The 27,432-nt window shown below is 48.2% G+C and overlaps 1 protein-coding gene across 1 annotated transcript in view; it reads right to left on the bottom strand.

The window, feature by feature from the left end:
• LOC134933876 (solute carrier organic anion transporter family member 1C1-like) overlaps positions 1–25,358 on the bottom strand; it is a 135,103-nt gene extending 109,745 nt beyond the window's left edge. The window contains exon 1 of the mRNA XM_063929417.1: positions 25,227–25,358. The gene's annotated coding sequence lies outside the window, so the exon portion shown is untranslated. The remainder of the gene's footprint in view (positions 1–25,226) is intronic.
• Positions 25,359–27,432: the final 2,074 nt, after the last annotated feature.

The following is a 27,432-nucleotide window of genomic DNA, read 5'->3' on the forward strand; positions in this document are numbered from 1 at the left end:
CAGCACCTCCGTGCTTCCAGCATCTCTGTGCCTCAGTACCTCCGTGCCTCAGTACCTCCGTGCCTCAGCACCTCCGTGCCTCAGCACCTCCGTGCCTCAGCACCTCCGTGCCTCAGTACCTCCGTGCTTCCAGCACCTCCGTGCCTCAGTACCTCCGTGCCTCAGTACCTCCGTGCTTCCAGCATCTCCGTGCTTCAGTACCTCCGTGCCTCCACGCACCCCAGTGCCTCCACGCACCTCAGTGCCTCCAAGCACCTCAGTGTCTCCAAGCACCTCAGTGTCCGCAAGCACCTCAGTGTCCGCAAGCACCTCAGTGTCCGCAAGCACCTCAGTGTCCGCAAGCACCTCAGTGTCCGCAAGCACCTCAGTGTCCGCAAGCACCTCAGTGTCCGCAAGCACCTCAGTGTCCGCAAGCACCTCAGTGTCCGCAAGCACCTCAGTGTCCGCAAGCACCTCAGTGTCTCCAAGCACCCCGTTAGCACAATTATACCTGGTATTCTTCACTGATTCATCAGTGCCTTTCCAGTTCTGTCTTTCAGGAGACCTTCAGCATGCCTCCTGTCTGCCGACCTAATCCTGCATGAGGAGAACCTAGATTCGGCCATCTCTGCTGCGGTTCCTCTTCCCAGTCACCGGAGGAAACCCAGAGTCCACAGCATTTCAGAAACCAGGTCAGTGGTAGTATTCACATAATCCTCCAGTCGCCCGCACAGACTTCACTACACCGGGTTCACAAAAACCTCAGTCATGACAGTAGGAACTGGCCACATGGACCCGGCCGAAAGTGTTAGTCTGACGCATGACCTCCTAAGCAATATTGCAGGACGCTTGGAAGGTCTGGAGTCGACTCAGCATCGATTGGCACAGTGTCTGCAGCGGAATTCGTCCTCCAGTGATTCTATGACCTTCTGCTCTAAGACTCCTGACCAACTGCAGATTTTCTACCAGATGTTACTACAGTTACAAGAACTTTTGTCTAGTATTCTCTCTGTGATGCCTGATCTCCTCAGGAATACTACCAACGTTGTTGATCCTGTTTTGTCCCATCCAGTTAATAGAGTCTCTTCCTCTGCGCAAGGGAAAGTTTTTCATCAGAGCTATCCACGGCCCAAGCTCTCTGAAGCTGAACGTCAGCGGCGTAAGGAGCTACATCTCTGTCTTTACTGTGGAAATTCTGGTCATTTTGTTAAAGACTGCATTCTTCGCAAGCCAGGTAATAGTGACAAATCTCAGTATCATAGTGCTCATGTCTACAAGTCATCCACAGTATCCGATTCTTCTGCTGCTGACGGGGGTATCAAGAAGGCTACTCTTCTGAGAGAGACTCAAATTTATGACTGGGGTCCGGTGGTTAAAAGACCTTATCCCAAGTTGGGTGTCCAGAGAAGAATGTTCAAGCCATTTACAGTCACAGAGGAGTCCGTGTCCACAGACCCAGGAGGGGCGTTTTCAGAGCGTCCAGCCCCAGGAGGGGCGTTTTCAGAGCGTCCAGCCCCAGGAGGGGCGTTTTCAGAGCGTCCAGCCCCAGGAGGGGCGTCTTCAGAGCATCCAGCCCCAGGAGGGGCGTCTTCAGAGCGTCCAGCCCCAGGAGGGGCGTCTTCAGAGCGTCCAGCCCCAGAGAGTCTTCAGAGTGCTGCCCAGCCAGTGAGTCTACAGAGTGCTGCCCAGCCAGTGAGTCTACAGAGTGCTGCCCAGCCAGTGAGTCTACAGAGTGCTGCCCAGCCAGTGAGTCTACAGAGTGCTGCCCAGCCAGAGATTCTACAGAGTGCTGCCCAGCCAGAGATTCTACAGAGTGCTGCCCAGCCAGAGATTCTACAGAGTGCTGCCCAGCCAGAGATTCTACAGAGTGCTGCCCAGCCAGAGATTCTACAGAGTGCTGCCCAGCCCCGTGAAGAGGGGGCTCTTGCCTCAGCCCAGCCCCGTGAAGAGGGGGCTCTTGCCTCAGCCCAGCCCTGTGAAGAAAGGGCTCAGCCCGTCCCGGTTCCAGCCGGTCCAGCAATATTCCAGGCCCTGCCTGGTCAGTCCGTCCCGGTTCCAGCCGGTCCAGCAATACTCCAGGCCCAGCCTGGTCAGTCCGTCCCGGTTCCAGCCGGTCCAGCAATACTCCAGGTTCTGCCTGGTCAGTCCGTCCCGGTTCCAGCCGGTCCAGCAATACTCCAGGCTCCGCCTGGTCAGTCCGTCCCGGTTCCAGCCGGTCCAGCAATACTCCAGGACCAGCCTGGTCCGTCTCCTTTGGCTCCAGCCAATCCAAGTATCCTCGGATCCAATCCAGTCCTACTCGTCCAGCCAAAGCTTTCTTCAGTTTCATCCTCTAAGCGTTCATCTGATGGTTTTCCACCTATTTACTTTGATGGAGATTTATTGCAATATGCCGCTCTGGTTGAACAATTTCTCTCTCGGATGGAGTCTGATCCTTTAGGTGCAATAACTCCTTCCAACGTTACTCGATATCTGTTCCTGGCATTCAGAGGAAGAGCTTTGGAGTGGGCCAACATGCTCTTTGAGAGTAATGATCCTGTGTTCCATGACTTACAGACTTTTAGTAACGCTGTAGTTAAAGAATTTAGTCCTAAACCTTTGGAACCTTCTACAGTTTATTCCTCAGTCCTTTCGGATGAAGGAAATTCCAGTCTTGTCTATGATGGATGGTCTACCTGTTCTGAAGATGAAGATCAGGAAGACTTCTAAAGAATCCAGCTTAAGTTTTGTTCTGGACCCTCTGGTTTCCACTTTTTAGAAGCTTTGTGTACAAGTTATTCATCAAGTTCCTCTAAGATTCAAGATGGGTGTCCGGAGTCCACCCTTGAAGAGGGGGATACTGTCACAATCCTGACTGTAGGTTTATATTTGGTGACTTACCCCTGCCATCTGTCCTGGATCCTGTGTCTTTTCACTCACGGAGTTAAACAGCTTGTCAGCACTATGAGTATTCCTGAGTTCTCTGCCTGAGAGGTAATCAGCTCCACCTGTGGTGATCTCCTGTGTGAGGCTGAATTCAGTAATCTAAAAGCAAGCATCCTGTGTTTTGCAGAAGTCCAGGCTTCAGTGTTCTCTTGGCCTGCTAGGCCTCATTCTACATCACAGCCTTGGCTAGAGTAGTCACATGTCAGTGACATCACCTAATCCTGCCCACCAATCATCAAGGACCAGGAAGTATAAATCAGGAGGCTGAGTTGCAATCTGGGCCAGTTCCTTGTGTCACATACAGCCTTGTGTGAGTCTGAAAAGCTGAGCTCCCTAAAGGTAACCTTTGTACCTAAGTTCCTGTGGAAACTCTGTTCCCTTGTTACCGTATGGTTTACTTTTGTGTTGCCATTGATTTCACCATTTCCCTGAGTCTCAATGTAAAGGCACAGCTGCAGTGTTTTGTCTTAAAGGCACAGTACAGAATTCCGTGTTCTCCACTAAAACCACAGTTGTCGTGTTTCAGTTTTACTACTGTTGTAGTTGGGATCTCCAGAGCTCAGTACATCCGTGCTTCCAGCATCTCTGTGCCTCAGTACCTCCGTGCCTCAGCATCTCCGTGCCTCAGCATCTCCGTGCCTCAGCACCTCCGTGCTTCCAGCATCTCTGTGCCTCAGTACCTCCGTGCCTCAGTACCTCCGTGCCTCAGTACCTCCGTGCCTCAGTACCTCCGTGCCTCAGCACCTCCGTGCCTCAGCACCTCCGTGCCTCAGCACCTCCGTGCTTCCAGCATCTCTGTGCCTCAGTACCTCCGTGCCTCAGTACCTCCGTGCCTCAGTACCTCCGTGCCTCAGTACCTCCGTGCCTCAGCACCTCCGTGCCTCAGCACCTCCGTGCTTCCAGCATCTCTGTGCCTCAGTACCTCCGTGCCTCAGTACCTCCGTGCCTCAGCACCTCCGTGCCTCAGCACCTCCGTGCCTCAGCACCTCCGTGCCTCAGCACCTCCGTGCCTCAGTACCTCCGTGCTTCCAGCACCTCCGTGCCTCAGTACCTCCGTGCCTCAGTACCTCCGTGCTTCCAGCATCTCCGTGCTTCAGTACCTCCGTGCCTCCACGCACCCCAGTGCCTCCACGCACCTCAGTGCCTCCAAGCACCTCAGTGTCTCCAAGCACCTCAGTGTCCGCAAGCACCTCAGTGTCCGCAAGTACCTCAGTGTCCGCAAGCACCTCAGTGTCCGCAAGCACCTCAGTGTCCGCAAGCACCTCAGTGTCCGCAAGCACCTCAGTGTCCGCAAGCACCTCAGTGTCCGCAAGCACCTCAGTGTCTCCAAGCACCCCGTTAGCACAATTATACCTGGTATTCTTCACTGATTCATCAGTGCCTTTCCAGTTCTGTCTTTCAGGAGACCTTCAGCATGCCTCCTGTCTGCCGACCTAATCCTGCATGAGGAGAACCTAGATTCGGCCATCTCTGCTGCGGTTCCTCTTCCCAGTCACCGGAGGAAACCCAGAGTCCACAGCATTTCAGAAACCAGGTCAGTGGTAGTATTCACATAATCCTCCAGTCGCCCGCACAGACTTCACTACACCGGGTTCACAAAAACCTCAGTCATGACATCTAGTCAACAGAACTACCCCTGGGTGTGTATGCGCTATTCTCTTCTAGCCAACAGAACTACCCCTGGGTGTGTTTGCACTATTCTCTTCTAGCCAACAGAACTACCCCTGGATGTGTATGCACTATTCTCCTCTAGCCAACAGAACTACCCCTGGGTGTGTTTGCACTATTCTCTTCTAGCCAACAGAACTACCCCTGGGTGTGTTTGCACTATTCTCTTCTAGCTAACAGAACTACCCCTGGGTGATTTTGCACTATTCTCTTCTAGCTAACAGAACTACCCCTGGGTGTATTTGCACTATTCTCTTCTAGCCAACAGAACCACCCCTGGGTGTGTTTGCACTATTTTCTTCTAGCTAACAGAACTACCCCTGGGTGTGTTTGCTCTATTTTCTTCTAGCCAACAGAACTACCCCTGGGTGTGTATGCACTAATCTCCTATAGTCAACAGAACTAGCCCTGGGTGTGTTTGCACTATTATCTTCTAGCCAACAGAACTACCCCTGGGTGTGTTTGCACTATTCTTTTCTAGCTAACAGAACTACCCCTGGGTGTGTTTGCACTCTTCTCTTCTAGCTGTCAGGCCCGGGTGTTTTTGTGAATCCGTTAACCCGGGACCAACCACAGGTGTAGGTGCTGGGCTATGAAGAAAGCAGGGAGGACGAAGAAAGTTCCGATTCATATATTTATTCAAAATAACAATTCAGTAAAGAGTTAACTGACAAGTTGTTAATCATCATATTATACTGAAGTATTGCAGGAATAATATGCAAGAGAAAACTCAAAAATACATAAAAGAAATGTTCATGGAAACATATGCAAAACAAGCTGATGAATAAATGTTGGATTGTCCAAATATAAACGAGCTTTGATGCTGAACTGCAGAATATGATTAACTGGATAATGCAGACATGAAGAGATAACTGTAAGGATTTGCAATGGAGTTTTGAGAGTTAACTGAGAGACTGTGAAGAATTATCCTTGTTATGACAACATAGCAAATATAAACAAGCTTTGATGCTGAACTGCAGATTGTGTTTAACTGGTTAATGCAGACATGGAGAATTAACTGTAAGAATTGGCAATGGAGCTTTGAGAGTTAACTGAGAGACTGTGATGAATTATCCTTGTAATGACAACATAGCAAATAAAAGTACTGAATTGGGTTACTTGCGGGTTCCGGAGATCACTGTGAAACTGTAGTAGAAGACAAGGTGATGAATGGGTTAAATGCAGAGTTGAACAAACGAACAGCTGAGAGAAACAGAATCCTCCAGACTTTGAATGATAGGCAGACTGACAAGGTAACCTCATGCAGGACACTGGGAATCCAACTATTTCCAATAGGAGTGCAATTAACTGACAGCACAGCAGAGAGCCGGTGGATCTTTCAGCAGTGAAGGCTGCAGACGGACCTCTGGGAACGGAGGCGATATCTGGACCACGGGAATCACACAGGAATGCACGGAGAGAGCTCAGAGCTAGAGCACAGCTTTGATACAACAAAGCACTGGCCCAGAGTAACATAATCCCAGCCTACTTAAAGGCAGCACAAGCACGGGATTGGCTTACACCTGCCCACAGGTGTTTTCACAAGTGCTCTGTATTAGCTATTTGGTCTCCAACATGGCCACCTCCTATACAGCAGACACACCGCAGTGCCTTAGGCCATTTGGTCCCCGCACTCACAGTTCCCAGACTCTGCATTACCTGTGCCATTGATCACGCCGTGTCCCCACACGGGCGCACAGCACCGCGAGCAACCGCACTGGCAACGGATGAACCCCAGAACCCGCAGAGGTAAGAGACCGGTTCATGACACTAGCCAACAGAACTACCCCTGGGTATGTTTGCACTATTCTCTTCTAGCCAACAGAACTACCCCTGGGTGTGTTTGCACTATTCTCTTCTAGCTAACAGAACTACCCCTGGGTGTGTTTGCACTATTCTCTTCTAGCTAACAGAACTACCCCTGGGTGTGTTTGCACTATTCTCTTCTAGCCAACAGAACTACCCCTGGGTGTGTTTGCACTATTCTCTTCTAGCCAACAGAACTAAACCAGGGTGTGTTTGCACTATTCTCTTCTAGCCAACAGAACTAGCCCTGGGTGTGTTTGCTCTATTCTCCTCTAGCCAACAGAACTACCCCTGGGTGTGTATGCACTAATCTCCTCTAGTCAACAGAACTAACCATGGGTGTGTATGCACTATTCTCCTCTATCCAACAGAACTACCCCTGGGTGTGTATGCACTATTCTCTTCTAGCCAACATAACTACTCCTGGGTGTGTATGCACTATTCTCCTCTATCTAACAGAACTACCCCTGGGTGTGTATGCACTATTCTTTTCTAGCCAACATAACTACTCCTGGGTGTGTATGCACTATTCTCCTCTATCCAACAGAACTACCCCTGGGTGTGTTTGCACTATTCTCCTCTAGCCAACAGAACTACCCCTGGGTTTGTTTGCACTATTCTCCTCTAGCCAACAGAACTACGCCTGGGTTTGTATGCACTATTCTCCTCTAGCCAACAGAACTACGCCTGGGTGTGTATGCACTATTCTCCTCTTTCCAACAGAACTACCCCTGGGTGTGTTTGCACTGTTCTATTCTAGCCAACAGAACTACCCCTGGGTGTGTATGCACTGTTCTCCTCTAGCCAACAGAACTACCCCTGGGTGTGTATGCAGTAATCTCCTCTAGTCAACAGAACTACCCCTGGGTGTGCATGCACTAATCTCCTCTAGCCAACAGAACTACCCCTGGGTGTGTATGCACTATTCTCCTCTAGCCAACAGAACTACTCCTGGGTGTGTATGCACTCTTCTCCTCTATCCAACAGAACTACCCCTGGGTGTGTGTGTATGCACTATTCTCCTCTAGCCAACAGAACTACCCCTGGGTGTGTTTGCACTATTCTCTTCTAGCTAACAGAACTACCCCTGAGTGTGTTTGCACTATTCTCTTCTTTCCAACAGAACTACCCCTGGGTGTGTTTGCACTATTCTCTTCTAGCCAACAGAACTAGCCCTGGGTGTGTTTGCTCTATTCTCCTCTAGCCAACAGAACTACCCCTGGGTGTGTATGCACTAATCTCCTCTAGTCAACAGAACTAACCCTGGGTGTGTTTGCACTATTCTCCTCTATCCAACAGAACTACCCCTGGGTGTGTATGCACTATTCTCTTCTAGCCAACATAACTACTCCTGGGTGTGTATGCACTATTCTCCTCTATCTAACAGAACTACCCCTGGGTGTGTATGCACTATTCTCTTCTAGCCAACATAACTACTCCTGGGTGTGTATGCACTATTCTCCTCTAGCCAACAGAACTACCCCTGGGTTTGTTTGCACTATTCTCCTCTAGCCAACAGAACTACGCCTGGGTGTGTATGCACTATTCTCCTCTAGCCAACAGAACTACGCCTGGGTGTGTATGCACTATTCTCCTCTTTCCAACAGAACTACCCCTGGGTGTGTATGCACTAATCTCTTCTAGCCAACAGAACTACCCCTGGGTGTGTATGCACTATTCTCTTCTAGCCAACAGAACTACCCCTGGGTGTGCATGCACTAATCTCCTCTAGCCAACAGAACTACCCCTGGGTGTGTATGCACTATTCTCCTCTAGCCAACAGAACTACTCCTGGGTGTGTATGCACTATTCTCCTCTATCCAACAGAACTACCCCTAGGTGTGTGTGTATGCACTATTCTCCTCTAGCCAACAGAACTACCCCTGGGTGTGTTTGCACTATTCTCTTCTAGCTAACAGAACTACCCCTGGGTGTGTTTGCACTATTCTCTTCTAGCCAACAGAACTACCCCTGAGTGTGTTTGCACTATTCTCTTCTTGCCAACAGAACTACCCCTGGGTGTGTTTGCACTATTCTTTTCTAGCTAACAGAACTACCCCTGGGTGTGTTTGCACTCTTCTCTTCTAGCTAATAGAACTACCCCTGGGTGTGTTTCCACTATTCTTCTCTAGTCAACAGAACTACCCCTGGGTGTGTATGCACTATTCTCCTCTTGCCAACAGTACTACCCCTGGGTGTGTTTGCACTATTCTCCTCTAGCCAACAAAACTACTCCTGGGTGTGTATGCACTATTCTCCTCTATCCAACAGAACTACCCCTGGGTGTGTATGCACTATTCTCCTCTAGCCAACAGAACTACCCCTGGGTTTGTTTGCACTATTCTCCTCTAGCCAACAGAACTACGCCTGGGTGTGTATGCACTATTCTCCTCTAGCCAACAGAACTACGCCTGGGTGTGTATGCACTATTCTCCTCTTTCCAACAGAACTACCCCTGGGTGTGTATGCACTAATCTCTTCTAGCCAACAGAACTACCCCTTGGTGTGTTTGCACTATTCTCTTCTAGCCAACAGAACTACCCCTGGGTGTGTATGCACTGTTCTCCTCTAGCCAACAGAACTACCCCTGGGTGTGTATGCACTAATCTCCTCTAGTCAACAGAACTACCCCTGGGTGTGCATGCACTAATCTCCTCTAGCCAACAGAACTACCCCTGGGTGTGTATGCACTATTCTCCTCTAGCCAACAGAACTACTCCTGGGTGTGTATGCACTATTTTCTTCTAGCCAACAGAACTACCCCTGGGTGTGTATGCACTAATCTCCTATAGTCAACAGAACTACCCCTGGGTGTGTTTGCACTATTATCTTCTAGCCAACAGAACTACCCCTGGGTGTGTTTGCACTATTCTTTTCTAGCTAACAGAACTACCCCTGGGTGTGTTTGCACTCTTCTCTTCTAGCCAACAGAACTACCCCTGGGTATGTTTGCACTATTCTCTTCTAGCCAACAGAACTACCCCTGGGTGTGTTTGCACTATTCTCTTCTAGCTAACAGAACGACCCCTGGGTGTGTTTGCACTATTCTCTTTTAGCTAACAGAACTACCCCTGGGTGTGTTTGCACTATTCTCTTCTAGCCAACAGAACTACCCCTGGGTGTGTTTGCACTATTCTCTTCTAGCCAACAGAACTAACCCTGGGTGTGTTTGCACTATTCTCTTCTAGCCAACAGAACTAGCCCTGGGTGTGTTTGCTCTATTCTCCTCTAGCCAACAGAACTACCCCTGGGTGTGTATGCACTAATCTCCTCTAGTCAACAGAACTAACCCTGGGTGTGTATGCACTATTCTCCTCTATCCAACAGAACTACCCCTGGGTGTGTATGCACTATTCTCTACTAGCCAACATAACTACTCCTGGGTGTGTATGCACTATTCTCCTCTATCCAACAGAACTACCCCTGGGTGTGTATGCACTATTCTCTTCTAGCCAACATAACTACTCCTGGGTGTGTATGCACTATTCTCCTCTATCCAACAGAACTACCCCTGGGTGTGTTTGCACTATTCTCCTCTAGCCAACAGAACTACCCCTGGGTTTGTTTGCACTATTCTCCTCTAGCCAACAGAACTACGCCTGGGTGTGTATGCACTATTCTCCTCTTTCCAACAGAACTACCCCTGGGTGTGTTTGCACTGTTCTCTTCTAGCCAACAGAACTACCCCTGGGTGTGTATGCACTGTTCTCCTCTAGCCAACAGAACTACCCCTGGGTGTGTATGCAGTAATCTCCTATAGTCAACAGAACTACCCCTGGGTGTGCATGCACTAATCTCCTCTAGCCAACAGAACTACCCCTGGGTGTGTATGCACTATTCTCCTCTAGCCAACAGAACTATTCCTTGGTGTGTATGCACTCTTCTCCTCTATCCAACAGAACTACCCCTATGTGTGTGTGTATGCACTATTCTCCTCTAGCCAACAGAACTACCCCTGGGTGTGTTTGCACTATTATCTTCTAGCTAACAGAACTACCCCTGGGTGTGTTTGCACTATTCTCTTCTAGCCAACAGAACTACCCCTGAGTGTGTTTGCACTATTCTCTTCTTGCCAACAGAACTACCCCTGGGTGTGTATGCACTAATCTCCTATAGTCAACAGAACTACCCCTGGGTGTGTTTGCACTATTATCTTCTAGCCAACAGAACTACCCCTGGGTGTGTTTGCACTATTCTTTTCTAGCTAACAGAACTACCCCTTGGTGTGTTTGCACTATTCTCTTCTAGCCAACAGAACTACCACTGGGTATGTATGCACTAATCTCTTCTAGCCAACAGAACTACCCCTGAGTGTGTTTGCACTATTCTCTTCTAGCCAACAGAACTACCCCTGGGTGTGTATGCACTGTTCTCCTCTAGCCAACAGAACTACCCCTGGGTGTGTATGCACTAATTTCCTCTAGTCAACAGAACTACCCCTGGGTGTGCATGCACTAATCTCCTCTAGCCAACAGAACTACCCCTGGGTGTGTATGCACTATTCTCCTCTAGCCAACAGAACTACTCCTGGGTGTGTATGCACTATTCTCCTCTATCCAACAGAACTACCCCTGGGTGTGTGTGTATGCACTATTCTCCTCTAGCCAACAGAACTACCCCTAGGTCTGTTTGCACTATTCTCTTCTAGCTAACAGAACTACCCCTGGGTGTGTTTGCACTATTCTCTTCTAGCCAACAGAACTACCCCTGGGTGTGTTTGCACTATTCTCTTCTTGCCAACAGAACTACCCCTGGGTGTGTTTGCACTATTCTCTTCTAGCTAATAGAACTACCCCTGGGTGTGTTTCCACTATTCTTCTCTAGTCAACAGAACTACCCCTGGGTGTGTATGCACTATTCTCCTCTAGCCAACAGTACTACCCCTGGGTGTGTTTGCACTATTCTCCTCTAGCCAACAAAACTACTCCTGGGTGTGTATGCACTATTCTCCTCTATCCAACAGAACTACCCCTGGGTGTGTTTGCACTATTCTCCTCTAGCCAACAGAACTACCCCTGGGTTTGTTTGCACTATTCTCCTCTAGCCAACAGAACTACGCCTGGGTGTGTATGCACTATTCTCCTCTTTCCAACAGAACTACCCCTGGGTGTGTTTGCACTGTTCTCTTCTAGCCAACAGAACTACCCCTGGGTGTGTATGCACTGTTCTCCTCTAGCCAACAGAACTACCCCTGGGTGTGTATGCAGTAATCTCCTATAGTCAACAGAACTACCCCTGGGTATGCATGCACTAATCTCCTCTAGCCAACAGAACTACCCCTGGGTGTGTATGCACTATTCTCCTCTAGCCAACAGAACTATTCCTTGGTGTGTATGCACTCTTCTCCTCTATCCAACAGAACTACCCCTATGTGTGTGTGTATGCACTATTCTCCTCTAGCCAACAGAACTACCCCTGGGTGTGTTTGCACTATTATCTTCTAGCTAACAGAACTACCCCTGGGTGTGTTTGCACTATTCTCTTCTAGCCAACAGAACTACCCCTGAGTGTGTTTGCACTATTCTCTTCTTGCCAACAGAACTACCCCTGGGTGTGTATGCACTAATCTCCTATAGTCAACAGAACTACCCCTGGGTGTGTTTGCACTATTATCTTCTAGCCAACAGAACTACCCCTGGGTGTGTTTGCACTATTCTTTTCTAGCTAACAGAACTACCGCTGGGTGTGTTTGCACTATTCTCTTCTAGCCAACAGAACTACCACTGGGTATGTATGCACTAATCTCTTCTAGCCAACAGAACTACCCCTGAGTGTGTTTGCACTATTCTCTTCTAGCCAACAGAACTACCCCTGGGTGTGTATGCACTGTTCTCCTCTAGCCAACAGAACTACCCCTGGGTGTGTATGCACTAATCTCCTCTAGTCAACAGAACTACCCCTGGGTGTGCATGCACTAATCTCCTCTAGCCAACAGAACTACCCCTGGGTGTGTATGCACTATTCTCCTCTAGCCAACAGAACTACTCCTGGGTGTGTATGCACTATTCTCCTCTATCCAACAGAACTACCCCTGGGTGTGTGTGTATGCACTATTCTCCTCTAGCCAACAGAACTACCCCTAGGTGTGTTTGCACTATTCTCTTCTAGCTAACAGAACTACCCCTGGGTGTGTTTGCACTATTCTCTTCTAGCCAACAGAACTACCCCTGGGTGTGTTTGCACTATTCTCTTCTTGCCAACAGAACTACCCCTGGGTGTGTTTGCAGTATTCTCTTCTAGCTAATAGAACTACCCCTGGGTGTGTTTCCACTATTCTTCTCTAGTCAACAGAACTACCCCTGGGTGTGTATGCACTATTCTCCTCTAGCCAACAGTACTACCCCTGGGTGTGTTTGCACTATTCTCCTCTAGCCAACAAAACTACTCCTGGGTGTGTATGCACTATTCTCCTCTATCCAACAGAACTACCCCTGGGTGTGTATGGACTATTCTCCTCTAGCCAACAGAACTACCCCTGGGTGTGTATGCCCTATTCTCCTCTAGCCAACAGAACTACCCCTGGGTGTGTATGCACTAATCTCCTCTAGCCAACAGAACTACCCCTTGGTGTGTTTGCACTATTCTCTTCTAGCCAACAGAACTACCCCTGGGTGTGTTTGCACTATTCTCTTCTAGCCAACAGAACTGCCCCTGGATGTGTATGCACTATTCTCCTCTAGCCAACAGAACTACCCCTGGGTGTGTTTGCACTATTCTCTTCTAGCCAAAAGAACTACCCCTGGGTGTGTTTGCACTATTCTCTTCTAGCTAACAGAACTACCCCTGGGTGATTTTGCACTATTCTCTTCTAGCTAACAGAACTACCCCTGGGTGTGTTTGCACTATTCTCTTCTAGCCAACAGAACTACCCCTGGGTGTGTTTGCACTATTTTCTTCTAGCTAACAGAACTACCCCTGGGTGTGTTTGCACTATTTTCTTCTAGCCAACAGAACTACCCCTGGGTGTGTATGCACTAATCTCCTATAGTCAACAGAACTACCCCTGGGTGTGTTTGCACTATTATCTTCTAGCCAACAGAACTACCCCTGGGTGTGTTTGCACTATTCTTTTCTAGCTAACAGAACTACCCCTGGGTGTGTTTGCACTATTCTCTTCTAGCCAACAGAACTACCACTGGGTATGTTTGCACTATTCTCTTCTAGCCAACAGAACTACCCCTGGGTGTGTTTGCACTATTCTCTTCTAGCTAACAGAACTACCCCTGGGTGTATTTGCACTATTCTTCTCTGGTCAACAGAACTACCCCTGGGTGTGTATGCACTATTCTCCTCTAGCCAACAGAACTACCCCTGGGTGTGTTTGCACTATTCTCCTCTAGCCAACAGAACTGCTCCTGGGTGTGTATGTATTATTCTCATCTATCCAACAGAACTACCCCTGGGTGTGTATGCACTATTCTCCTCTAGCCAACAGAACTACCCCTGGGTGTGTATGCACTATTCTCCTCTAGCCAACAGAACTACCCCTGGGTGTGTATGCACTAATCTCCTCTAGCCAACAGAACTACCCCTGGGTGTGTTTGCACTATTCTCTTCTAGTTAACAGAACTACCCCTGGGTGTGTTTGCACTATTCTCTTCTAGCTAACAGAACTACCCCTGGGTATGTTTGCACTATTCTCTTCTAGCCAACAGAACTACCCCTGGGTGTGTTCGCACTATTCTCTTCTAGCCAACAGAACTACCCCTGGGTTTGTTTGCACTATTCTCTTCTAGCCAACAGAACTAGCCCTGGGTGTGTTTGCTCTATTCTCCTCTAGCCAACAGAACTACCCCTGGGTGTGTATGCACTAATCTCCTCTAGTCAACAGAACTAACCCTGGGTGTGTATGCACTATTCTCCTCTATCCAACAGAACTACCCCTGGGTGTGTATGCACTATTCTCTTCTAGCCAACATAACTACTCCTGGGTGTGTATGCACTATTCTTCTCTATCTAACAGAACTACCCCTGGGTGTGTATGCACTATTCTCTACTAGCCAACATAACTACTCCTGAATGTGTATGCACTATTCTCCTCTATCCAACAGAACTACCCCTGGGTGTGTTTGCACTATTCTCCTCTAGCCAACAGAACTACCCCTGGGTTTGTTTGCACTATTCTCCTCTAGCCAACAGAACTACGCCTGGGTGTGTATTTACTATTCTCCTCTAGCCAACAGAACTACACCTGGGTGTGTATGCACTATTCTCCTCTAGCCAACAGAACTACCCCTGGGTGTGTATGCGCTATTCTCCTCTAGCTAACAGAACTACCCCTGGGTGTGTTTGCACTATTTTCCTCTAGCCAACAGAACTACCCCTGGGTGTGTTTGCACTATTCTCCTCTAGCCAACAGAACTAGCCCTGGGTGTGTTTGCACTATTCTCCTCTAGCCAACAGAACTATGCCTGGGTGTGTATGCACTATTCTCCTCTATCCAACAGAACTACCCCTGGGTGTGTATGCACTATTCTCCTCTATCCAACAGAACTACCCCTGTGTGTGTGTGTGTGTGTGTGTGTGTGTGTGTGTGTGTGTGTGTGTGTGTGTGTGTGTGTGTGTGTGTGCACTATTCTCCTCTAGCCAACAGAACTACCCCAGGGTGTGTTTGCACTATTCTCTTCTAGCTAACAGAACTACCCCAGGGTGTGTTTGCACTATTCTCTTCTAGCCAACAGAACTACCCCTGGGTGTGTTTGTACTATTCTCTTCTTGCCAACAGAACTACCCCTGGGTCTGTTTGCACTACTCTCTTCTAGCTAACAGAACTACCCCTCGGTGTGTTTCCACTATTCTTCTCTAGTCAACAGAACTACCCCTGGGTGTGTATGCACTATTCTCCTCTAGCCAACGGTACTACCCCTGGGTGTGTTTGCACTATTCTCCTCTAGCCAACAAAACTACTCCTGGGTGTGTATGCACTATTCTCCTCTAGCCAACAGAACTACCCCTGGGTGTGTATGCCCTATTCTCCTCTAGCCAACAGAACTACCCCTGGGTGTGTATGCACTAATCTCCTCTAGCCAACAGAACTACCCCTGGGTGTGTTTGCACTATTCTCTTCTAGCCAACTGAACTACCCCTGGGTGTGTTTGCACTATTCTCTTCCAGCCAACAGAACTACGCCTGGGTGTGTTTGCACTATTGTCTTCTAGCCAACAGAACTACCCCTGGGTGTGTTTGCACTATTCTCTTCTAGCCAACAGAACTACCCCTGGGTGTGTTTGCACTATTCTCTTCTAGCCAACAGAACTGCCCCTGGATGTGTATGCACTATTCTCCTCTAGCCAACAGAACTACCCCTGGGTGTGTTTGCACTATTCTTTTCTAGCCAACAGAACTACCCCTGGGTATGTTTGCACTATTCTCTTCTAGCTAACAGAACTACCCCTGGGTGATTTTGCACTATTCTCTTCTAGCTAACAGAACTACCCCTGGGTGTGTTTGCACTATTCTCTTCTAGCCAACAGAACTACCCCTGGGTGTGTTTGCACTATTTTCTTCTAGCTAACAGAACTACCCCTGGGTGTGTTTGCACTATTTTGTTCTAGCCAACAGAACTACCCCTGGGTGTGTATGCAATAATCTCCTCTAGTCAACAGAACTACCCCTGGGTGTGTTTGCACTATTATCTTCTAGCCAACAGAACTACCCCTGGGTGTGTTTGCACTATTCTCTTCTAGCTAACAGAACTACCAATGGGTGTGTTTGCACTATTCTCTTCTAGCCAACAGAACTACCCCTGGGTATGTTTGCACTATTCTCTTCTAGCCAACAGAACTACCCCTGGCTGTGTTTGCACTATTCTCTTCTAGCTAACAGAACTACCCCTGGGTGTGTTTGCACTATTCTTCTCTGGTCAACAGAACTACCCCTGGGTGTGAATGCACTATTCTCCTCTAGCCAACAGAACTACCCCTGGGTGTGTTTGCACTATTCTCTTCTAGCCAACAGAACTACCCCTGGGTGTGTTTGCACTATTCTCTTCTAGCCAACAGAACTACCACTGGGTATGTATGCACTAATCTCTTCTAGCCAACAGAACTACCCCTGAGTGTGTTTGCACTATTCTCTTCTAGCCAACAGAACTACCCCTGGGTGTGTATGCACTGTTCTCCTCTAGCCAACAGAACTACCCCTGGGTGTGTATGCACTAATCTCCTCTAGTCAACAGAACTACCCCTGGGTGTGCATGCACTAATCTCCTCTAGCCAACAGAACTACCCCTGGGTGTGTATGCACTATTCTCCTCTAGCCAACAGAACTACTCCTGGGTGTGTATGCACTATTCTCCTCTATCCAACAGAACTACCCCTGGGTGTGTGTGTATGCACTATTCTCCTCTAGCCAACAGAACTACCCCTAGGTGTGTTTGCACTATTCTCTTCTAGCTAACAGAACTACCCCTGGGTGTGTTTGCACTATTCTCTTCTAGCCAACAGAACTACCCCTGGGTGTGTTTGCACTATTCTCTTCTTGCCAACAGAACTACCCCTGGGTGTGTTTGCACTATTCTCTTCTAGCTAATAGAACTACCCCTGGGTGTGTTTCCACTATTCTTCTCTAGTCAACAGAACTACCCCTGGGTGTGTATGCACTATTCTCCTCTAGCCAACAGTACTACCCCTGGGTGTGTTTGCACTATTCTCCTCTAGCCAGCAAAACTACTCCTGGGTGTGTATGCACTATTCTCCTCTATCCAACAGAACTACCCCTGGGTGTGTATGCACTATTCTCCTCTAGCCAACAGAACTACCCCTGGGTGTGTGTGCCCTATTCTCCTCTAGCCAACAGAACTACCCCTGGGTGTGTATGCACTAATCTCCTCTAGCCAACAGAACTACCCCTGGGTGTGTTTGCACTATTCTCTTCTAGCCAACAGAACTACCCCTGGGTGTGTTTGCACTATTCTCTTCTAGCCAACAGAACTGCCCCTGGATGTGTATGCACTATTCTCCTCTAGCCAACAGAACTACCCCTGGGTGTGTTTGCACTATTCTCTTCTAGCCAACAGAACTACCCCTGGGTGTGTTTGCACTATTCTCTTCTAGCTAACAGAACTACCCCTGGGTGATTTTGCACTATTCTCTTCTAGCTAACAGAACTACCCCTGGGTGTGTTTGCACTATTCTCTTCTAGCCAACAGAACTACCCCTGGGTGTGTTTGCACTATTTTCTTCTAGCTAACAGAACTACCCCTGGGTGTGTTTGCACTATTTTCTTCTAGCCAACAGAACTACCCCTGGGTGTGTATGCACTAATCTCCTATAGTCAACAGAACTACCCCTGGGTGTGTTTGCACTATTATCTTCTAGCCAACAGAACTACCCCTGGGTGTGTTTGCACTATTCTTTTCTAGCTAACAGAACTACCCCTGGGTGTGTTTGCACTATTCTCTTCTAGCCAACAGAACTACCACTGGGTATGTTTGCACTATTCTCTTCTAGCCAACAGAACTACCCCTGGGTGTGTTTGCACTATTCTCTTCTAGCTAACAGAACTACCCCTGGGTGTATTTGCACTATTCTTCTCTGGTCAACAGAACTACCCCTGGGTGTGTATGCACTATTCTCCTCTAGCCAACAGAACTACCCCTGGGTGTGTTTGCACTATTCTCCTCTAGCCAACAGAACTGCTCCTGGGTGTGTATGCATTATTCTCCTCTATCCAACAGAACTACCCCTGGGTGTGTATGCACTATTCTCCTCTAGCCAACAGAACTACCCCTGGGTGTGTATGCACTATTCTCCTCTAGCCAACAGAACTACCCCTGGGTGTGTATGCACTAATCTCCTCTAGCCAACAGAACTACCCCTGGGTGTGTTTGCACTATTCTCTTCTAGTTAACAGAACTACCCCTGGGTGTGTTTGCACTATTCTCTTCTAGCTAACAGAACTACCCCTGGGTATGTTTGCACTATTCTCTTCTAGCCAACAGAACTACCCCTGGGTGTGTTCGCACTATTCTCTTCTAGCCAACAGAACTACCCCTGGGTTTGTTTGCACTATTCTCTTCTAGCCAACAGAACTAGCCCTGGGTGTGTTTGCTCTATTCTCCTCTAGCCAACAGAACTACCCCTGGGTGTGTATGCACTAATCTCCTCTAGTCAACAGAACTAACCCTGGGTGTGTATGCACTATTCTCCTCTAGCCAACAGAACTACCCCTGGGTGTGTATGCACTATTCTCTTCTAGCCAACATAACTACTCCTGGGTGTGTATGCACTATTCTTCTTTATCTAACAGAACTACCCCTGGGTGTGTATGCACTATTCTCTACTAGCCAACATAACTACTCCTGGGTGTGTATGCACTATTCTCCTCTATCCAACAGAACTACCCCTGGGTGTGTTTGCACTATTCTCCTCTAGCCAACAGAACTACCCCTGGGTTTGTTTGCACTATTCTCCTCTAGCCAACAGAACTACGCCTGGGTGTGTATTTACTATACTCCTCTAGCCAACAGAACTACACCTGGGTGTGTAAGCACTATTCTCCTCTAGCCAACAGAACTACCCCTGGGTGTGTATGCGCTATTCTCCTCTAGCTAACAGAACTACCCCTTGGTGTGTTTGCACTATTTTCCTCTAGCCAACAGAACTACCCCTGGGTGTGTTTGCACTATTCTCCTCTAGCCAACAGAACTAGCCCTGGGTGTGTTTGCACTATTCTCCTCTAGCCAACAGAACTATGCCTGGGTGTGTATGCACTATTCTCCTCTATCCAACAGAACTACCCCTGGGTGTGTATGAACTATTCTCTTCTAGCCAACAGAACTACCCCTGGGTGTGTATGCACTATTCTCCTCTTTCCAACAGAACTACCCCTGATTGTGTATGCACTAATCTCTTCTAGCCAACAGAACTACCCCTGGGTATGTTTGCACTATTCTCTTCTAGCCAACAGAACTACCCCTGGGTGTGTATGCACTGTTCTCCTCTAGCCAACAGAACTACCCCTGGGTGTGTATGCACTAATCTCCTCTAGTCAAAAGAACTACCCCTGGGTGTGCATGCACTAATCTCCTCTAGCCAACAGAACTACCCCTGTGTGTGTATGCACTATTCTTCTCTAGCCAACAGAACTACTCCTGTGTGTGTATGCACTATTCTCCTCTATCCAACAGAACTACCCCTGGGTGTGTGTGTGTGTGTGTGTGTGTGTGTGTGTGTATGCACTATTCTCCTCTAGCCAACAGAACTACCCCTGGGTGTGTTTGCACTATTCTCTTCTAGCTAACAGAACTACCCCAGGGTGTGTTTGCACTATTCTCTTCTAGCCAACAGAACTACCCCTGGGTGTGTTTGTACTATTCTCTTCTTGCCAACAGAACTACCCCTGGGTCTGTTTGCACTACTCTCTTCTAGCTAACAGAACTACCCCTGGGTGTATTTCCACTATTCTTCTCTAGTCAACAGAACTACCACTGGGTGTGTATGCACTATTCTCCTCTAGCCAACAGTACTACCCCTGGGTGTGTTTGCACTATTCTCCTCTAGCCAACAAAACTACTCCTGGGTGTGTATGCACTATTCTCCTCTATCCAACAGAACTACCCCTGGGTGTGTATGCACTATTCTCCTCTAGCCAACAGAACTACCCCTGGGTGTGTATGCCCTATTCTCCTCTAGCCAACAGAACTACCCCTGGGTGTGTATGCACTAATCTCCTCTAGCCAACAGAACTACCCCTGGGTGTGTTTGCACTATTCTCTTCTAGCCAACTGAACTACCCCTGGGTGTGTTTGCACTATTCTCTTCCAGCCAACAGAACTACGCCTGGGTGTGTTTGCACTATTGTCTTCTAGCCAACAGAACTACCCCTGGGTGTGTTTGCACTATTCTCTTCTAGCCAACAGAACTACCCCTGGGTGTGTTTGCACTATTCTCTTCTAGCCAACAGAACTGCCCCTGGATGTGTATGCACTATTCTCCTCTAGCCAACAGAACTACCCCTGGGTGTGTTTGCACTATTCTTTTCTAGCCAACAGAACTACCCCTGGGTATGTTTGCACTATTCTCTTCTAGCTAACAGAACTACCCCTGGGTGATTTTGCACTATTCTCTTCTAGCTAACAGAACTACCCCTGGGTGTGTTTGCACTATTCTCTTCTAGCCAACAGAACTACCCCTGGGTGTGTTTGCACTATTTTCTTCTAGCTAACAGAACTACCCCTGGGTGTGTTTGCACTATTTTGTTCTAGCCAACAGAACTACCCCTGGGTGTGTATGCACTAATCTCCTCTAGTCAACAGAACTACCCCTGGGTGTGTTTGCACTATTATCTTCTAGCCAACAGAACTACCCCTGGGTGTGTTTGCACTATTCTCTTCTAGCTAACAGAACTACCCCTGGGTGTGTTTGCACTATTCTCTTCTAGCCAACAGAACTACCCCTGGGTATGTTTGCACTATTCTCTTCTAGCCAACAGAACTACCCCTGGCTGTGTTTGCACTATTCTCTTCTAGCTAACAGAACTACCCCTGGGTGTGTTTGCACTATTCTTCTCTGGTCAACAGAACTACCCCCGGGTGTGTATGCACTATTCTCCTCTAGCCAGCAGAACTACCCCTGGGTGTGTTTGCACTATTCTCCTCTAGCCAACAGAACTGCTCCTGGGTGTGTATGCACTATTCTCCTCTATCCAACAGAACTACCCCTGGGTGTGTATGCACTATTCTCCTCTAGCCAACAGAACTACCCCTGGGTGTGTATGCACTATTCTCCTCTAGCCAACAGAACTACCCCTGGGTGTGTATGCACTAATCTCCTCTAGCCAACATAACTACCCCTGGGTGTGTTTGCACTATTCTCTTCTAGTCAACAGAACTACCCCTGGGTGTGTTTGCACTATTCTCTTCTAGCTAACAGAACTTTCCCCTGGGTGTGTTTGCACTATTCTCTTCTAGCCAACAGAACTACCCCTGGGTGTGTTTGCACTATTCTATTCTAGCCAACAGAACTACCCCTGGGTGTGTTTGCACTATTCTCTTCTAGCCAACAGAACTAGCCCTGGGTGTGTTTGCTCTATTCTCCTCTAGCCAACAGAACTATCCCTGGGTGTGTATGCACTAATCTCCTCTAGTCAACAGAACTAACCCTGGGTGTGTATGCACTATTCTCCTCTATCCAACAGAACTACCCCTGGGTGTGTATGCACTATTCTCTTCTAGCCAACATAACTACTCCTGGGTGTGTATGCACTATTCTCCTCTATCCAACAGAACTACCCCTGGGTGTGTATGCACTATTCTCTTCTAGCCAACATAACTACTCCTGGGTGTTTATGCACTATTCTCTTCTATCCAACAGAACTACCCCTGGGTGTGTTTGCACTATTCTCCTCTAGCCAACAGAACTACCCCTGGGTGTGTTTGCACTATTCTCCTCTAGCCAACAGAACTACGCCTGGGTGTGTATGCACTATTCTCCTCTAGGCAACAGAACTACGCCTGGGTGTATATGCACTATTCTCCTCTAGCCAACAGAACTACCCCTGGGTGTGTATGCGCTATTCTCCTCTAGCCAACAGAACTACCCCTGGGTGTGTTTGCACTATTTTCCTCTAGCCAACAGAACTACCCCTGGGTGTGTTTGCACTATTCTCCTCTAGCCAACAGAACTACCCCTGGGTGTGTATGCGCTATTCTCCTCTAGCCAACAGAACTAACCCTGGGTGTGTATGCGCTATCCTCCTCTAGCCAACAGAACTACCCCTGGGTGTGTATGCGCTATTCTCCTCTAGCCAACAGAACTACCCCTGGGTGTGTTTGCACTATTCTCTTCTAGCCAACAGAACTACCCCTGGGTGTGTTTGCACTATTCTCTTCTAGCCAACAGAACTAGCCCTGGGTGTGTTTGCTCTATTCTCCTCTAGCCAACAGAACTACCCCTGGGTGTGTATGCACTAATCTCCTCTAGTCAACAGAACTACCCCTGGGTGTGTATGCACTATTCTCTTCTATCCAACAGAACTACCCCTGGGTGTGTATGCACTATTCTCTTCTAGCCAACATAACTACTCCTGGGTGTGTATGCACTATTCTCCTCTATCCAACAGAACTACCCCTGGGTGTGTATGCACTATTCTCTTCTAGCCAACATAACTAGTCCTGGGTGTGTATGCACTATTCTCCTCTATCCAACAGAACTACCCCTGGGTGTGTTTGCACTATTCTCCTCTAGCCAACAGAACTACGCCTGGGTGTGTATGCACTATTCTCCTCTAGCCAATAGAACTACGCCTGGGTGTGTATGCACTATTCTCCTCTAGCCAACGGAACTACCCCTGGGTGTGTATGCGCTATTCTCCTCTAGCTAACAGAACTACCCCTGGGTGTGTTTGCACTCTTTTCCTCTAGCCAACAGAACTACCCCTGGGTGTGTTTGCACTATTCTCCTCTAGCCAACAGAACTAGCCCTGGGTGTGTTTGCACTATTCTCCTCTAGCCAACAGAACTACCCCTGGGTGTGTATGCACTATTCTCCTCTAGCCAACAGAACTAACCCTGGGTGTGTATGCGCTATTCTCCTCTAGCCAACAGAACTACCCCTGGGTGTGTATGCGCTATCCTCCTCTAGCCAACAGAACTACCCCTGGGTGTGTATGCGCTTTTCTCCTCTAGCCAACAGAACTAGCCCTGGGTGTGTTTGCACTGTTCTCTTCTAGCCAACAGAACTACCCCTGGGTGTGTTTGCACTGTTCTCTTCTAGCCAACAGAACTACCCCTGGGTGTGTATGCACTATTCTCCTCTAGCCAACAGAACTACCCCTGGGTGTGTATGCCCTATTCTCCTCTAGCCAACAGAACTACCCCTGGGTGTGTATGCACTAATCTCCTCTAGCCAACAGAAATACCCCTGGGTGTGTATGCACTATTCTCCTCTAGCCAACAGAACTACCCCTGGGTGTGTATGCACTATTCTCCTCTAGCCAACAGAACTACCCCTGGGTGTGTTTGCTCTATTCTCCTCTAGCCAACAGAACTACCCCTGGGTGTGTATGCACTATTCTCCTCTAGCCAACAGAACTACCCCTGGGTGTGTTTGCTCTATTCTCCTCTAGCCAACAGAACTAGCCCTGGGTGTGTATGCACTATTCTCCTCTAGCCAACAGAACTACCCCTGGGTGTGTTTGCCCTATTCTCCTCTAGCTAACAGAACTACCCCTGGGGGCCAATCCAAGGCATCCCTGCAAATCTCCTGAGTCGGCCCTGTTTGAGAACCACTGCAATATACAGATTATCCCTGTGCTGTGTCCCTACTCTGTCCCTATTCTGGTGGGGAATGGTGTGTGTGTGTGTGTGTGTGTGTGTGTGTGTGTGTGTGTGTGTGTGTGTGTGTGTGATTAGATAGCACTATAGTATAAGTTTCCATTTGTTCCTGGTGCACTTCTTCCTCCTACTGTATTCTGGATAATTGCCAGCCTGAAGTCCTGTTATAAGCTCCTGGTTGGGCGTGAGAGCGGGCATACTCCTCCTCCACCAGGGCGTAACCATGGATCCATGGCAGTGTTCTAATTCACTTCTAGGATAAGGGCCTACTGCCATTATAACCTTCAGGTCTTGTGCCCGCCTAACTGTAGTATGTGAGGACCTAATGGTGCGTATGAGGACCCTATGCCAACAAGTGCCACGGGCCTAGTGCCTGAGAGTAAATTCCATAGAGACAGTAGTGTCACTAGTGGGGTGTGGACTGCACTGGGTGTCACCTTCCGAGCAGTGACATAAACATGCTGGCGGGAGTGTGTTACTGAGGGGAAGCCGGCAGTGCGGGGGGAGCCGGCAGTGCGGGGGGAGTCTTTTGGGCAGCCCAGCATCTCCCAGAGTAATGCAAACAGGGAGGGGGCTGGGGTGTGCAACCATGTCCCTTCCCAACAAGGCCACTCACCCTCTTTGCTGTCCATTTCACACACTGGGTGACGCCACTGCATAAAGATACCCTAGAGGTCTACTGGAAAAAGTGCAAGTACCCCATTGGGGTTTTACCCTGCCTGGCCCCTTTGGTCAAGCCTGCAGAGATCCCATTGCTGCGCCAGGCCTCTGCTCTGTCCCCCTCTACCGGCAACTCTATTTGGATCGTCGTTCTTTTCTCGCATGGACCCTCTAGGCTTAAATTCATTGAGAAACAGCGGCCAACGTACCGTAAGCTCATTACACATTCCAGCTCTGTGATTGGTGGCACTTGAATCTCTTTCGATGGAAGCCGGTTGGTGCCTGCGTGAAGTGACGATTAGCTTGCGCCATTGTTGCACCTTTTCCTTTGCTTAACATATCACAACCAATACGCGGCGTATGCTGCTGTTCTGACAGCTCGGACAACTATAAATGTCCGTTATGTGTTTATGGTATACACAAGAGAAGTATATGAGACAGTAAGTGACAGTATCCAGGAAAAGAACATTTAGTAAGGTAGTGCACTGGGACCCCTGCTCCGACGGTCGCTGCATACGTGGTGGCACTTCCAGGGTATGCAACACTTTATCGTCAATCCCCCCCCCCCCCTCCAAAATGCCCCAAAACTCATATAGCTGTGGTCAGGTTTTCTGCCCCTACTAAATAAGTATGCACGCTACTGTATGAGGGGTCTATTCATGAAGCAGTGAAAAGTGCGGAGAAGTGAGCCATGGCAACCAATCAGCTGCTCCGTACAATTGTATAGTATGCAAATTATAAATGTTACTTCATTGTTGATTGGTTGCCATGGGCAACTTCTCCACTGGCTCACTTCTCCACACGTTTCACTGCTTCATGAATAGACCACTATGTGCCCTCACCTGACAGTATGTGACAGCGCTACAGCACATGTTATACAAGACGAGCCATTGCGATAATGCAGAACATTTACCTTCATGAACTGTGGCCAGTTACTATCTGCAGGGTCCTCGTACAACGCAGAATAACACCGGTCACCCCAAATCTCACATACATACAATGGGGGATCCTGAGGCCTCATTCCATGAGATGGGAAAAAGCACTGGAACCGCCTCAGTGTGTTCCGGCCAGCAAAATAACCGTCCCCGCAGAGCATCTCACAAGCTCCTGGTGTTACAGAGAAAGTTACTAATCCTGAAACAAAAGGGGGTCAGTACGAGGCGTCCTCTCTCCGGCTTTTTCCTGGCATTCCTTCTCTTCATCAATGTAGCTAGCTGGAGAATGTGCAACGGAGACGAGGGGGAGTCCCTAATCCCCCCCTGAATAATAATCAGCACGAGCTGCAGCAAATATGAAGAATTAAGTAGAAAATCTTAATAAAAGAAATGGTTTGAAGGAAAAAATGATGGTGAGAGCCCTGGTGTCGGCACTGCGCGGTCATTTCATCCACTTATGGGGTCCATTTATCATTGGTCACATACTCAATGTGATCTGTGCGCGGGATCGCAATGCAACATGCAGTTATGCCGGGTCAATGTATCAATGAGCACCCGCAGGGGAAAGAGCCCGTCCCTGCTCATTGTGACGGCTGGACTACTGCGCATGTACAGCCCCGCCCACCGCACATGCATGCACAACCCCGCCCACCGCACATGCATGCACAGCCCCGCCCACCGCACATGCACCGTGGCCATTTCCGTGCTGCAAACGCAATGTGTAGCCCATAGGCCGCAATGGGCTACCGCCATCTGGCAGCTGCGGGGGCCAACATTGGGAATGCTTTGTAGAAACCTATGGGGGTTGTGGCTGCTGGCAGGAAAGGAGGAATTGCAGCAGGTATCAGAGACATTTAGGAGATACTTAACGTCGAGTGTTTTTGGAGAAATAGCTTCAAATATGTTTTTGATAAATGGGCCCCTATAACTGCTAAAGGGCCCCAGGGGTGCTCCTATAGAGCCTGATTCTGTGCCACACACAATCTACACACAAGGCCGATGTTCACATATTTTTATTTATTTTTTTTAAGTAAATTTTATTAGGAAGATGAGATACAATAAAGAGAATGTCAATAACAGTGTGCAACAGGATTTCTGCAAAATTATCGAATCACAGAGAATGCCCTAAAATGGAAAACCAGTGTCCAACATGGGGAGATTCCTGTAAATATATACGATTAGAAACCATTAATCAGTCTCATCAAATTTCTTTTAATATAGTAGGAAACAGTATAGAAATGAGGAGATGTGAGGGGGAGGAGAGAAGAAAAAGGAAGGATAAGGATAGAGTCTAAAAGGGAAGGGGGATAAGAAATAGAAGATAGGAAAAATATAGGATGGAAGCATGGAAGGATATCTCGACTGGTCCCGCTTTCTGGGAGATAAATTGAAAAAACATTGTGCTATAACGTGAGCAGTTTATGTGGTATGGAAGAGCGAAGGCTAGTCAATGAAAGGGTGGTGGGGTCTTAAAAAAAGGACGTCCAGGGTTCCCATACCTTAAGAAAGGTCCCAGAAGAACCCTTTAAAATGTTAGTAATGTGTTCCATAGTATAAATGTACAATTTCTCAGAGAGTGGGAACCTCCGAGGATTTCCAGGTTGAGGCTATGGCACATCTAGCCGCTAGGACTATATGGATGAATAGTTTCGTCTGATTACGAGAAGCCTCAGGTAAAGACACGGTGAGTAGGAAATGTTTGGGGCACAAGGGTATCCGAATATCTAAAATTTAGTCAATTAGAGATCCTATTTCCTTCCAGAGGTGGAATAATTTAGAGCATTCCCACCAAATATGTAGGAACGTTCCATCCAAAGTCTTACATCTCCAGCATAAAGGAGAGAGCTCCGGGTACATTTTAGCAAGTCGAGTGGGGACATAATACCATCTATAAAAAAGCTTATATGCATTCTCCTTCGCTCGTACACAGATGGAGCTGGACGCTAGGCTCGAGTAAATATCAGACCACTCATCATTATCTAGCGTTTCCCCTAGGTCTAATTCCCAAGCTCTTCCGTGAGGCTCTCTATCCACCCGTGAAGGGAGCAGAAGAGATCTATAGATAGTAGAAATAAGTCCTTTGGTCGAGTCCTTATGCATTGCATGATCTTCTAGAGTGGTCAGAGATCTATGATTAAGTTGTGTAAGGAGCATGGAGTGGAAGTGTCGAATCTGCAAATATTG

Source organism: Pseudophryne corroboree, chromosome 6 (genome assembly GCF_028390025.1).
Source record: "Pseudophryne corroboree isolate aPseCor3 chromosome 6, aPseCor3.hap2, whole genome shotgun sequence".
Taxonomy (NCBI): domain Eukaryota; kingdom Metazoa; phylum Chordata; class Amphibia; order Anura; family Myobatrachidae; genus Pseudophryne; species Pseudophryne corroboree.